Genomic DNA, 14,566 nt, shown 5'->3' on the forward strand with positions numbered 1-14,566 from the left:
CCACTGAAATCTTTATAAGTATATTCTAAAAATAAGTAAAGCGCAGTAATGTTCTTATTATATATTATTTGTGACTTCATAAAAAGAAAGTAAAATGACCGTAAGTAATTTGAGTTCATTACACAGCTTTTCTTGCTTTCACACAGTAATTTTTGGAGCATTCTTCTCTGAGTTTCCTCAATTTGCCCTCATTTCATCACTTTCCATTTTTTTATGCACTCTGCAGACATGTTAAGGCATCCTGAAGAGCAAACTTGAAGTTGCAGTTGGAATTATTATTATTATTATGTTTACTTTGGCCAATGCTTGGACAAGAAACAGACAAAATCAGCAGAAGCAGAAATTTTATTGCAACGCCGTGGGGCAGAGACTGAAATAAATAGTCCTTCTGGAAAAGCGAACAGTGACTCTGTTTATATATCTCTGTACTTGTTCACTGTGTTACCCAGTGTGCATTTATTTTTTTAAGAACTTTTCTTCTTTTTTTTTTGTTGCATCACGCAGAGGAAATGAAATATGAAATAATTTATGAATCAAGGCGATTGCCAGAGATATGAAATGGGGAGTGCCAAAAGGAAGCCGCATCAAAGCAATAGCATTGCGCAGTCAAATTTATGATAAACTACTGGGGTATATATGTATAGTTATGTATATATATATGTATCAGGAAGTCAGAAGTGGAAGCGAGTTTGATTGCTCATCCTCCTCCACCGCGCGGGAATTGTTTGGTTTTGCAGAAAGTGGTGGAAACTTTTGCTCAAACTAAAGTGAAGACGGCAACAGTAGGATGAAGTGCGTGGAAAATGAGTCATTTGTTGTAGTTTTGCACAAAGAAGCAAGTCAAAAGTGTAGACAAGTTTCCGACAATCCACGAAATCCAGCTAAGAGTTCAGTCAAAAGAAAACAGCAAAGTCAGAAAATGTTGAAACTTCAACATGCTGTTGCATGTTATGTTTAAATGCATCACTTGCATCAGAATACATTAAACGTGAATTATGTGGGCTTAAAAGATTTAAGCAGATCCCAAAAAGTATGCAACAAAATTTAACATCCCGCATACGCCATGTAAGCCATTTTTATTAAAAGCTATTACAGCGCAGCTTAACAAAACTGACAGACACTTAATTCATAATTACAATCAAATATAAATACGAATGAATCTTTATTAATAGCTAATTAAGTTGGCTTTACCTTTTTGCCATACAAACAGATTATTAGGTGGCAAATATTTCCCAAACTAATTGACTTGAACGTAGGCAAAGTTTCCCCACAAACTTGTCATTAAAACTGCACCGCATATTCCACAAACCTGTCGCAAAGTTTTCCACAAAAAAAAAAAAGGAAAAAATATAAGAAGAAATTTAAAACTTATTCCAAACTAATCAAATTGTCATTCTGTTTGGGGAAAAAAAACTTCGTTCAACAGGGAAACCAACTGCCAACTAAATGTCTGCAAATCAAAACATATTTTATTAGCAAAAAATCGAATATTTTTCTTCGGGACCGATTCGTACTAAAACAAAGTGCCAAATAATCTATGTTTTTACTTCCATTTTGTTTTCGCACACATACATACTCACACAGATTGTAGGCAAATTGGATGAAATATTTTTTTGGCCAGCATTTTCAATTTATTTTGACAGTTTTTTGTTGAAGGAAATGACTTTCCGCATATTAAAACAGTTCGTTTAAATGTATTTCAACGGCAATCAATAGATCTCTGCAGCAAAAGTGATTTTATTTTTTCATTTTTCATTTCGAATTCTAACCAAATATCATATGATACTTCATTTGCCTAAGCTTTTGGCCCAGACATTCGCCTGATTGTATTTGATATTGGCTTTGCTTTATATGCATGAGAAAGATTGCGGAAGCGGTATTTTATGTCCGTTTTCTGTTTAGACAACTTGCCTCATAAATATTTATGAGTATTATGATGCAAAAATGCTGCAACATAATCAAAATGCTGAGCGGAGCAAAGGCAAAATGCAGGGAGGAACACAAAAAAAAAAACAGTCAAGAACCAAAGCTCAGTGCAATCAAATCAACCATGATGGGGTGGGTTGGTGGTAAAAAAAAGAAAACGCCGCAGGTCCAACAGTAGCAGAAACAGCCATCCCTGCCATCCGCATTCACATCCGCGCCAGGAGTGTGAAAATTATACACCGCCGACAATAAAAGACAGCCAACATCCACTCCGAGCATCCGCATCGCTGAGTGCAGTGTCATAAAAGCTTCCATGTCTCGCATTTCCTTCTTGGCTCAATCGAACTGGAGTGGTGGCGAGAGCATGGTAAGTCCAGGTGAAACCAGGAGAAAAGAGCTGTGGTGTTCCCCAGCTGGTCATCTTCAATGTGACAAATATGCAAAATATACAAAAATGGCGATGAGCTGGGAGATTGCTTGTGCATTGATGCAGGGAAATTGGATTTTTGAATAACAATTTCTGGGAAATCAGTAAGCGAAATTTGAACTATTCAAATTTCAAATCTATTTAGCCAAGGATTCTTTAGCTGAAGAAATTCAATATACGCAGGAGAAAATATTTGTTTGCTGAAAGTGAACTATATAGAAAAGGCAGTTCTTTAAAGACCTTTCTTAAGTAATTTCTTTAAATATCTTCTTTGTTTCTTCGATGTCTTCCAACTTTCAAAGGGGTCATATTTTCTCCCAAATTATATATTAAAAATCATCTTTATATTAAAGACTTTATTATGTCACTACAAATATTAAACAATGCTAAGCATTTAATTTTATTTTACACCCAAAGCACTTAAAACTTTCTGTACAATGTTGATTTTTGAAATTGAAAACACATTACTAAAGTGCTTCAATTTTTAGAGTCCTCCATAGAATAGTTGCGTTTAATTAATTTTACTAACAAAGTCAACCACAATAACTGCGCCAAAATTGAAATTAAAAATTTTATCTCTGGCGAAATGTAATTCTCCCAACAATGCATTCCGTCTCGGCACCTTTATTTTCAATTGCCAGCCATAAAGTTGCTACCATAAATAGCCGCAAAATGTTGGACAGTCCCTATATGGTATAAGTGTGTGAGAGTGTGCGGTGCACGGTTGCCGAGAAAGATGGTCCTCACGGATATTTATTCCATTACCGAGGAAGTGACTTTTGTTTTCTGTTGCCGCCGCTGCCGCCTGTCGTCCTGTCGCTGTCCACAATGAGCTATTGCCCTGTGCCCGTGGACTGGAGCTGCAGCTGGAACTGGATCTGGGTGACTCCTTGTTGGGTTCCTCTACCGCTTGCTGTCCGGTTACCATTCGTTTTGTGGACGGAAATTTACGATTTACACGTATGCCAAATGCAATGGCAACTGCAAATGGGAATTTTTTTGGGAAAGAGCAGGATGCAGTCAGCGGCTGCTGCTGCTTTTGCTGTTGGTGATAATGGCTTCCAGGATGGAGACTGTTTTCCTTGTTGTTTCGTTTTTGGTCTGGTTAAAAGATGCAATCGATGGCAAATAGCGTGGAATGTTCTGTAAGGACCATTCGTGGCAGCCTCAAGTATATGCACCATGCAGCATGCAGCATGCAACATGCAGACGTGCTGAGAGCTGGAACAATTATTGCCCAGGCTGACAACAATAAGGGAGATGGCATTGAAATTCAATTCCATTGTTGTGTGGAAAGTAGTAGCACCCGGTTACCCATTACCCATTCCCAATCTCCTTGTTCTTCAGTCTGTTCCTTCTCCTGCTGTTCCTTCTCATTGCTGTTTACACAATCAGCAGTGTTTGCATGGCCAATGCATTTCCCTTGTTCGCCTTTTCAAAAGGATGAAGCCAGCGACAGGGTTGGATATGGTATGGGTTAACTCTCTCTTGCCTTGCCTGCAGATTTTTGATTTATCGCAACGCACGTTGCAGGATTCAAATCGGGGATGTTGCTGCTGTTTTATGCAAATTTCAGCTCTGCTTTCCTACGGTTTTTTCTCTGCATTCATCCAACTGAGACTAGCAAAACAGCTACAAATTCGGTACTACAGAAGTACGTAAACAAGCAATTAGAAGGGGGAAGGGGATGATACAGTGTTCGATTTAAGGCCAATGTGAGGAAATTCCAGCAGGAAATTAGTAAAGTTTAAGTTTCTAGGAGAAGGGTAGAATGGTTAGACAAGCAAACAAAAGCCCACATCGAAATTTCACAAAAATAATCCCAGTTTAAAAATTGAAATAGAAACTGAATGGGTTTCTCTCCGACTCAGCAATTAACTCAAAACCATAATCCCAAATGTAAATTTCCAACTAATTCAGTGCGGAATAGTTAGCCAACATCTAACCGCAGGATGTGTCAGAGCTCGTCAGAGCCAAGACCATGTCTTTAGGGGTTTTTGCTTTGATTTCCTGTGGCCCTGGCTTCTGCCTCCTTTCATTCCCCACTTGCCGATACCTGGTTGTCATTAACAAACCGAAAGGTCTATTTACCATTTAGGTCCAAAATGGCCAGCAATATGGTAAGGAGAATAAAGCAAAGACCTGCAAAGTGCAAAAGTAGACAGAGATGAGCAAACACATCACACTCACAGGATACAAGGATACCAGGAAGATATGCAAATTTTTCAGCTTTTGTCTACTCGTCTGGGGGATATGTTTAGCTCTCTGGGCTTCTAGAAGCTATGTATGCTGTGAATTCTTCTTGTTTTTTGCTCCCTCGAAGCTGTTTCTTGGTTTTTGGCTGATGCCATCAGGTGGACCCTTGGCTGTTGGGTTGGTTTGCTGATGCGTATCATGATTGCGGCACTTGTAAACAGGCAGCAGCACAGGGGATACAGGGGAGGACACGGGCAGGACCACCGAGACAGTGACAGCTGATGGACCGCAGAATCAATATGCATTTGAATATGCTGCTGGTTCAGCAGGAGTGTTGGAAGCAGCTCCATTCGGAGGAGGAACGCCTGGCAGTTGCCCTGGAGACCGCCAACAGACAAACACACAACACACATCGCACACTCACACAACTTTTCACGCACGTGACCCCACGTCTCAGCTCTCGACATTTATTTCGCCCTTGTGCAACGGCAGGAAGTTTCACATTTGGGATCCATTTTGAATAAGAAAGTAAACGATATATATTCGTGGTAGGGAAGAGTATTGCAGGTAGGTCAGTAGATGAGGTCCTGCAGTCATATATTTTGAATTATATTTACAAATATTTTAACATTTTAACTTTAGAAGAAAGTTTCTTTACAAAATTATGAAAGAGATCCTGTAATAAACATGTAATTTCCAAGCAACAAAAAGGAAATCTTCTCCTCTAACTGTTTATGAATCTATTTTTGGTATTTATTTATATTTCCAATAAAATAATTTAATATATTTTTATAATCCTGCTACCAAGCATATTTAAAAGTCGTCATAAGCTTCTTTTCCTTGCCTTTTCACACGTGTGGTTGAGCGAACAGGACGACGGCCAACAGCATTTGCATAAGAAGTGACTGATGGCAGTCCGATGGGAGACAGGTGGGAGAATATATATCACAGGGCAAACTTAATTATACAAGCTGCTGGCGAAAAACAAGGTAGAAATGGCGGGAAAGCGCAGGCAGAAAAAAATAACACGGAAAAGAAAAAAAAAAAAAAAAAGGAAATCCCAATACTGCATGAGCAGCATCAGCAAATCCCAAATCCAATAAATAAGAACAGACGAGGGAAATGTGCTTTGCCAGGACGGCATGTGTGAAGAAGCCAATGAAAAGTCATAATAATAAGCCCGGGGAATACCAAACAAGACCAACAAATTAATGGAAGCCCAAGGGCCCAACGTCTGTGGAACATATTAAAATGGTTTTCGACATCCTGCTGAGCTTAGACTTTGGTGTGAATAAATGTAATTAAAATGTGGAGACTTCTGTTTTCTTTTTTTAATACATTTTGAGTGTTGAGTGACTGAGTATGTTGACACCAATATGTCAGAGCACATGATTAATTAATGCTAACAAAGCTTGACTTTGCTTAACAGGAAACAAAAGCAGAATTATATAATCTGCCTTTTGAAATATCCGAAATTCATTAGTACTGGCCTTGGTTGAGATTACAGAGTCTCACACTAATTACATGACCAAGTTCATTAAGTACAAAATTTATAGATTAATTGATTATGTAAATACCATCAGCTACTTTACTTAAGTTATGTAAGAACCAGACAATGACAAATGTTATCTGCATGTTGGATAACTAGTCTTTCGTCTAAGGAGATTTCCAGCAATTAGTACCAAGAACAGAAATCTATCTTCAACCACAGTAGACAGGCAATATTAAACGCTTGGGCGGAGATTTATATTAAAGGCAAGTTAGCCGGCCTTATCTAACAAATTGCTTTGGCACTAAGCGACGAACGAAACTAATTAAAATCCTAAACTTTACCTGGATCCCCCGGGACTTTCGGGCCAACTATTCTTATATAAAATCGCTGCCATGCCAACCGACGAACGACAACGACGGCCCAACTTTCCCTTGATGGGGCGGGGCGTGGCCAATTTCCAAGCCAAGTTTCTCATACAAAAGTTCTTCCGGCAATAATGCCAAAAACAAATGGGGAAACAGAAACTGAAACCGAAACCAAAAGCAGAACCAGCGCGAAACTATGTAAAGTTTTTAATCATGATGCCTCTGCAAAATCAAAATCAAAACCGAAACCGAAAAAAAAAAAACAAAACGAAAAACGAAAAACTACAACCAAACTCGCGACAAGCCAATTAAAATTTACCACAAGGCGGCTTACACGGCGTATGCGTAACATTGCCGCGCGGCCACAAAACAGAAAAAAACGATTTAGCCAAAGACCATTTTGGGTTTATTAAAATTTCATTTACCACAGAGACTGACGTTGCGAAAACTTTGTTCTGCATATTTTCTCTGCATTTTCCTAGTGTTCTCTGCTATTTTTTTTAGGCTTTGAATATTGGTTTTCCGTCTAGCCTTTACTCAGCTGTGTAAGTTTAGTTTTTTTTTTTTTTTGGCAGTCTATTTTTATTATTTTGGCGCTGGAAAACTTTTGGCCGAACTAAAGGTGCTTCGAATTTCCGGCTATGTCTTCGAAAAAAGTTTTGTCCGCTTTTGAATATCAGCGCCTGCGGTTGAATGAAGCTTCTAACCAAACACACAACTAACCCACACGCTGCATTCTACCAGCAATAAATGGGTAAAAATTGGTAGCGAACTAAACCAAAAATTCAAAGTCTGTCAGCCTCAACACCCCTTTGAAAAACGAGTGAAAGTTGGCCAACTGTAGCAGCAGAGCAAATTTATGGCGGAGGTTAAAGAAAAGGAAAAATGATTTTCTCATTGTTCAAAACTTGTTGAGGAGCTAAAGCTGAATTGCATTATATATTGACTTAAAATGGTTGAAGGATCTCAAGGAAATTAATAAATATGATAATAAAATGAGCAAGAGTTGGGCCAAAAGCCAAGCTAGATGGGGAAAAACTTTTCAGCTTGACCAAAAGGTAAACGAAAAGGATTTTTCATCTTTTTTTTTCCTTTTTTTTTTTGTAGCAGACGAAGCGGAAAATTCCAAGGGTTATTAAAATTTCAAATTCAATAAAAATTTTTTGTTTTAAATACAAAATCTGTAAAAGTCAGTACCTAAACTTTAATTACATTTTAGAGTTGAATGGAGATGAAGTGGTTTCTTTTGTGATCAATTTTGATTTTGTTTGTAAGCCTTGTCCAATTTGTTATTTTCAATATGCTTTTGAATGTTAGATTGTGGTCAAGGAAATTCAATTAAATTACTCTTTGCACATAACTGAAGCGAGCTTTTCAGCAACCGCTTTTCGAATTGTCAAAGATTCTTTTACTTAACAGACAAAACCAGTCAAGTGTAGGAGCATGTGTGGAAAAGCGCAACAAACAGCAAGTAACAAAAACAGAGTTATATCAAATAATGCACATTTCCGCTTCCGCTGCGGGATTCTCGAAGGACTCGACGTCCTTTGTCATAAGTAGTGGCTCACTCAATATTGGCTCTGCGCGCTTTTCTTCTACCCGGCAAAGTGTTTCAAAATAAACAACTTCAGTGTAAATTGCCTTGGGCAACGGCTTTTTGACTTGACTATATATATATCTATATGATTGCTGGGTGGGTGTATCATCGCTGGGCTCTGCCATTTTCTTCATCAAGACAAACAGTGGATGCTTGGAAGACATTAAGAAATCAACTTTAGACGCCAACGCGCCTTTTGTTATGGCCACAGCTACAGCTACAGCTACAGTATGTGTGCTTTGCACTTTGTTTGCTGTTTTAGTCTTTGTCCTTGGCTTGCTTTCCCTCCTCTGTTATTGTAAATTTACCCATCGCCCCTTCCTTCTCCACACCCAGCAAAAGGACGAAAATCTACAACATAAACATAAAGTTATTATATAAATATGAAGTTACCAACAGGCAAAAAGTGGCGTGTGGGCGGAACAGCTAAAACGGGTGGGAAAACTTTTCCGCCTCGAAGGAAACTTTCTTTCCCTTTTCACTGGTTTGGTTTTTGGGTTTGTCTTTTTTTCTCTTTTACCCCAGCCCCATCCAGATTCTGTGGGTTCTTGGTTTCGCCATGGTTTTGGCCTGTCAGGCCATGATGCAGAGGCTTTTGAATTATGCGGCAGATTAAGTCCCAAGTGCATGCCTTCTCAGTTTATTTAGCCCCCAAAACCAAAAGAAATCTTTTGGCAGAATGATGAATGGCTATGAAATTTTTGAATTGTGTTGAAGGGTTCATTAGGGCAAACATAACGATGGACACCGAAGAGTGCTGAATACCAAATAAATCCCATTGGGATTACCTGAAAGGCTTATTTCCTTTTTATATACTTTAATCACTGGTTTAAATTGAAAAATAAATTTTAGCTCTTTTATCATTCTTTAAACTACACGATGCTGTTGTGTTTTTTATCGCCTGAAATTGAACAACAATTTATTTTTTATCTCAACCAACAACAGCGCGCCGCTTGTGGGGAAAAATCCTGTTTTCCCTTTAACAAAACGCTACAAAGTATTCAATTTAAACAAACCAATTTGACAATGCAGGAAGGAGACAGACAGTAATACCAGCAGCAACACCAGAAACAATAGCCTCGCCGACGCAGAACAGATATATATATATATATATAGTTTGGGATAAAATCCATGCATATGCGATTGCTGACAGAGACCACTGGGAGGGTGGTAAAAGGATGGGTGAGGGAAAGGGTAGATAGCCCGGCGGTAAACGCGACCGCAGAATAAACAAGAACAGAAGCTGCAACAAAAATGCCGACAGTGCGAGACAAAAGCAGGGCAGGCTAAAGCCATTACTCATACGTCATGTGGCACCGGCAAAAGGGAATTTACTCGCACAAATACAAAATTCATAAAAAGCAACTAAAGCGCCAGGGTGCAAAAACAACATGCATTCCATACATATACATCTGTATACATACACATATCTATATGGAGGATTGGCAAGTGGATCATAGAGTGAGAGATCCCCATGCTCCTTCACAACCTACAATTCCCCTTTGGAGGGATTTCAGTATCGTGCAGTTTTCCGTGCGTTTCTGGTTTTCCTTTGGCTTGGCTTGGCTTTATTTCTATTCCCCAATTACCCGTTGCCAGGACAACTTCTTGATTTCCTCACTCCTTTCATCCCCTCGATGTTGTTTTTTTGGGGGCTTTACGTTGCGTCTAGGTTGCGTTTAGCCACAAATTAAATTATCTGACAATTTACAACTGCGTGCAGCTGTAAACTGTGCCACACCGCCGCATTCCCCTCTGGGAGTGGATAGCTCACCCACAAATTATACCCTTCCCTTCAATTCACACACACTCTGAGGTTGCGAGTGAGAGATCTTGTGGCAAAACATTTTTGTAAGCACTGGGAATTGATGCAGAAACATGGATTTGTTTACCCTGAGCATTGAGCCGAAAGCTTACCTGCAAAGAAAATAGGAAAGATAAGTTTTATTAAATGATTGTCAAAGAAATGCAAAACAATAAATAAATATTTAATCGATATTGCACTAAATTGATTGAATTAAATAGAAGCTTGTGTTTAATTTTTTCCATATTTTCTGTTTACATTTCTTACATTTATTATTCTTCAAGTTTAAGTTTTCCCTATATCTTAAACGTTTAGTTTTTTTTATAATTTATCACAATTACTGCCTAAAATGAAATCACAAGATAAATTGATAGATACAAAATAGCTTGATTAGGTCTCTTTTTTCAACTAAACCAACAATAAGTGATCAATCAAATGCCCACATAACATATGTCAACCAGACAATACCCCTCGATAGAAAAGTAAAATGCACCAAAATTTATCTTTGAACATGATTTTAGGCATTTGCAGCACGTAGCTGACAGCCAAAATCAGGAGAGTAAATAAATAAAATATTTATATACGTAGGGGTATTTTGGACGTACAGCTCCTCTTTCCACAGCTGCCAAAATCAAACATCAGCCGGAATTGACAAGAACGTTTCCTAAATGATTTCTTCCTGGTTATGTCAACAGGGATTCGCCGGCCTCCCTAATTGCCAAGTATTCATCACACGTGCGTCCATGCGAGGAAACGTGACAGATGCCGGGCCATTTATGTACAAGGAGTTTAATCGAAATAGGAAGGAAAATACGGATAAGTCCTCTCTCTCTTTCTTCGTATTTTGGTGAGGATTCGCTTTTTAAATTTCCACCAAAAAGATTATATTTCGTTTTAGTCGTTGTGGAAATCGTAATGCGTTTTCCTTGTTCAATCTTGGTAAAGACTAAGGACCAAAAAGAAAACTAAAAGAAAAGAACGGGCGGCTAGCAAAGTGGAAAGATTTTGGCCCAGTTGCCTGCCAGAAAAGTAGAAATTTAGAGGGAAGGTGGCGATAGAAAGCTTCAGGAGAAGATTGCTCCTGCTAGCATTTAGATAACTTGGCAAGTATCTTGACTCAAACGTTGAATTATGGCCAACGACTTGGATTTTCGGTTTCGTTCGTTGGGTTCCCCAGGATATCCTGTGCGTTTGCAAATGCATTTAATATTTTATATAGGTAACACAGCTCAGACCCTTTTCGACCAATATATCCTCAGAAAGTAGGCTATATATTTGCCATTATCCGATGAGCAGCTGGGCCAAATGCATTCTTTTAAGTTTGTCAGAGAGAAATCGACAGCATGCTTGACTCGGGATAATCTCTCTAGCTCCCTCTGTTCCCCCTTTGGTGAGAGACTCCATTTGACCCATTTGATTCACGAGTAAGCGGCTTATCCGGAAAACAGCAAATGGGATGATGTAGAGCCAAGTGGAGCTCATAAACATTGCGGGCGTCGCACCAAATCCATTTGCAACCTTGTTTACGCTGCGTATGGGTAACAAATCAACGGAGCGAGGAGCACGGCGCTGTACAGAGTGCAACCGCAAGCAAAATGCCTGATTGGCAACATAAATCAGAGAGGACAGGCAGTGCCACAGCCGCAGCCACAACACCTGCCCTGCCCCCCATCCACATTTTCGTTACGCCCCCAATCCGCCTGACAACCCGACAGTTGCAATGGCCGCAAAATAGTACCCAAAAAAAACAAAAAAAAAAACAACAACAAGAAGGGGAGGTCATGGCATCACATACGAAAGTATGGAATACCCTCCCTCAGCTACATGATATGATGAAGTGGTTTATATTAAACTACATAAGACTAAAGGCTAAAGTTAAAACTAAAGTTTGGCAGAGTTCTAGAGAGATGACTTTATTCAACTTTTGTTTTAATAAAAAAAAATTTATTTTTTCATAAACAAATTAAAGTTTTCCATAATTTGTAGTACTTACTTAAACCTTTTGTGTGGAGAAATAAAAAATGTTTGAAGATATTTTACATATTTTTAGGAAAGTTTAAACTTTCAAGATGTTACTTTCAGATCTAAGATGAGGAGACGCCTTTATAATAATACTTCTTGGAAGGGTATAAAAACAAGCAGATGGGGGCACGCCTCTCATCCGAGCACACACACTCACCCATGCCACATCGACGTGGTAGAGTGGCAACATAATGAACGCAGCTTCGTGACGCGCTTTTTGGGCAAGTTGCAGCTGCAACCAGGTGGGCTCCCGCCGTTATCCACATTGCCTCCGCATTCCTGCCCCATCTTCATGGCTATGGCAATGGCAATGGCTCCACGAAACGCCTGTGACACAAACGCTGAATGACTTCGTTAGCGGCACATGCACACACATAGCGAGAAAGCTGTCAAACTTATGCAAAACAGGGCAGAGGGACAGGTGAGCAGCCACTGACAAAGTGAGCAAGATAGACCCGGAGGCAGGTGAGCCTGCAATCCGTGCGAGTTCAATTGAGCAGCAAATTGTCATGGCAAATGTTCAACAAAAAATGAAAAAAAAAATTTTTATATATGACTGTGAATATTTGGGGATTTTCAGGGGGGTGGGAAAGACATGGTGGGGGGTCGGTTTGCAAACGACAAAATTGTTAGCACAAATAAATGGCGAACTGCAGAAAGTCAAACTGCATCGTGAAAACGTTTCAAATTTATTGCGCCAACCTGCTCTATTTGCATTCACTCCAGTCCCAGTCCTCCTGTGGCTCCTTTTTAAGGTTTATGGGGGGTAAAACGGTTTGTGGTTGGGTTTGGTTTTTGCTGTGGAACTTGGTTTACTCTTTTTATAGGGACTCAACCATGTATACTTGTATTTTCTGTTTTTAGGGTTTCTCTACTTCAGAGTTGGCACCTTTTGTATGTCCCATAAGTATGATTAACGAGTTGAGATTAAAGCTCTTCATGTATCTATTTAATCCGAAAAACTATTTACAATATTTTCCAAAATAAAAAATTTTACAAAATTTAGTTGTCAAAAATGTCATTTTGCTAGCTTGACTATTGGGTCTTATAAAGATATTTAACTATTATTATTATTCTTGTTTATAAATAAAATAAATAAAATTCATTTAAAGATTTTATTGCATTTTTAAGCTTTAAAAGATCGTTTAAGAAAGTCCAGAGAACGATTCCCTTTTATAGAGATTTTCACATTCCCTAAGTTCATTGTTCCCTTTGCTAAACATTCAAATTAAAAGAAGCTTAAAGAACTTTTCAAGCAGCAGTTGAATGCCTTTTCACGTCAAACTAAGAATCAGAAGGACCTAATGGAGGGCAAGGAATGGTCCAAGGAATAAGGCAACTAAGGCACGCGTATCCTTAATGCCGCATTCCCTCCCCTTCTCTCTCTCTCTTCCTGCCACCATCAGCTCGAAAACTCAACCGTTCGATTACCCAAACTTCGATTGGCGATTTCGTTGGGTTTTTGTGCTGCCGTTACACCTTTTTGCCGCATGGCGAACTGATTTGCATGCTGTTCGCTTCCTGCCGCTTGTTTTTCCGCCGATTTAGCAGGACTACGATACTTTTCTTTCGCAACCCGGCCCTGCTGCACCTGGATTCTAACGAATTTGCTTTGCTGCCGCTGCTGCCTGCTGCCTGCTACTGCTGGCAAATTGAGTTCTGTTCTTACCTTTCCCCGCTTTTGAATTTACTATCTGAGCTGTCGAATGTATTTGCTTTAGTTTTTAGACCAAGTTTTATTTATTTAGATGTCCCTTGGCAGCGGCGTCGTATTTGCTATAGCAGAAATTTTTCGGGTGTGTAAATTAAAATGCAACTCAAGTTGATATCCCCCTTTTACTCATGTGGGTTAAGCAAAGTCTGGGCTTCAACTGGAGCTGAAATGAAATGGAAATGTTCTCATTTGATGGTAGATCTGCCCAGCTCCCCAGCCAGTCCTTGTGTAAGCACTTGTGCGGTTCAACAATTAAAACGAAGCGTTTGCCACCAACATTCCCGCCCACTCTTTACAACGGTCCCCGTTGTAGTTTTGTCGTGGGCTTTGCCGGTATTTACCCATGTGTACGTGTGAATCTGTACGAAATGTGAGCTTGTTGTTCTTTCTTCTCTGCTCTGGATATATATTTTTTTTAGATCTTTTTTCTCTCTCTGTGCTGAGGAAGAACAGAAGCACAGCTGTGCGTCAACTACATTCCTGGCAGCCATCAGAGGCTAAGGGGAATTAGAAATATTGCAAGAAAAAAGAAGGGAAAAGTAGGAGTCTCGACCCAATGTGCAATTTTTTTAATGCACTCAGCTGAAGGAAAATAAGGCGAGAGTACTTTCAATCACTGGAATCGATTGGATGGGTTTCAAGACTGTCACCTCGAGTGCTGATTCCTGTCTGAGTGAATTGTAAGCATTTTTCTTTAAGGGAAATACTTTTGTTTTTACCTTCTCTTACGTATTTTAGCAACTCAAAACCAATGAAATCAATATGGTTTTCTTTTTCCCAGCTGCCATATCTACACATGTCCATTTACGTGCTCGAAACTTTCTCAATTTGAATTCTCCATATTTACTTTTCAGCCATTATCCACCCTGAACCTCATATCAATTCAGGGTAAATGTACTTCAAAAAAAACTCATTGCCCAAGTAAAGCCATTTTGGGTTCAAGGGGATTGGTAGGATAGCAAAGGATATTCAATATGCTTTGATGCTTTGGCGGGGTTTGAGGGAGGGTATGGTGGTCTCAGT

At 39.3% G+C, this 14,566-nt stretch overlaps 1 protein-coding gene across 1 annotated transcript in view; it reads right to left on the reverse strand.

Moving 5' to 3' along the window:
* The window catches only part of LOC108117127 (heparan-sulfate 6-O-sulfotransferase 2), an 82,325-nt gene that overhangs the window by 21,243 nt on the left and 46,516 nt on the right, over positions 1–14,566 (reverse strand).

This window comes from Drosophila eugracilis, unplaced genomic scaffold, assembly GCF_018153835.1.
Source record: "Drosophila eugracilis isolate 14026-0451.02 unplaced genomic scaffold, ASM1815383v1 contig_440, whole genome shotgun sequence".
NCBI classification, from domain to species: domain Eukaryota; kingdom Metazoa; phylum Arthropoda; class Insecta; order Diptera; family Drosophilidae; genus Drosophila; species Drosophila eugracilis.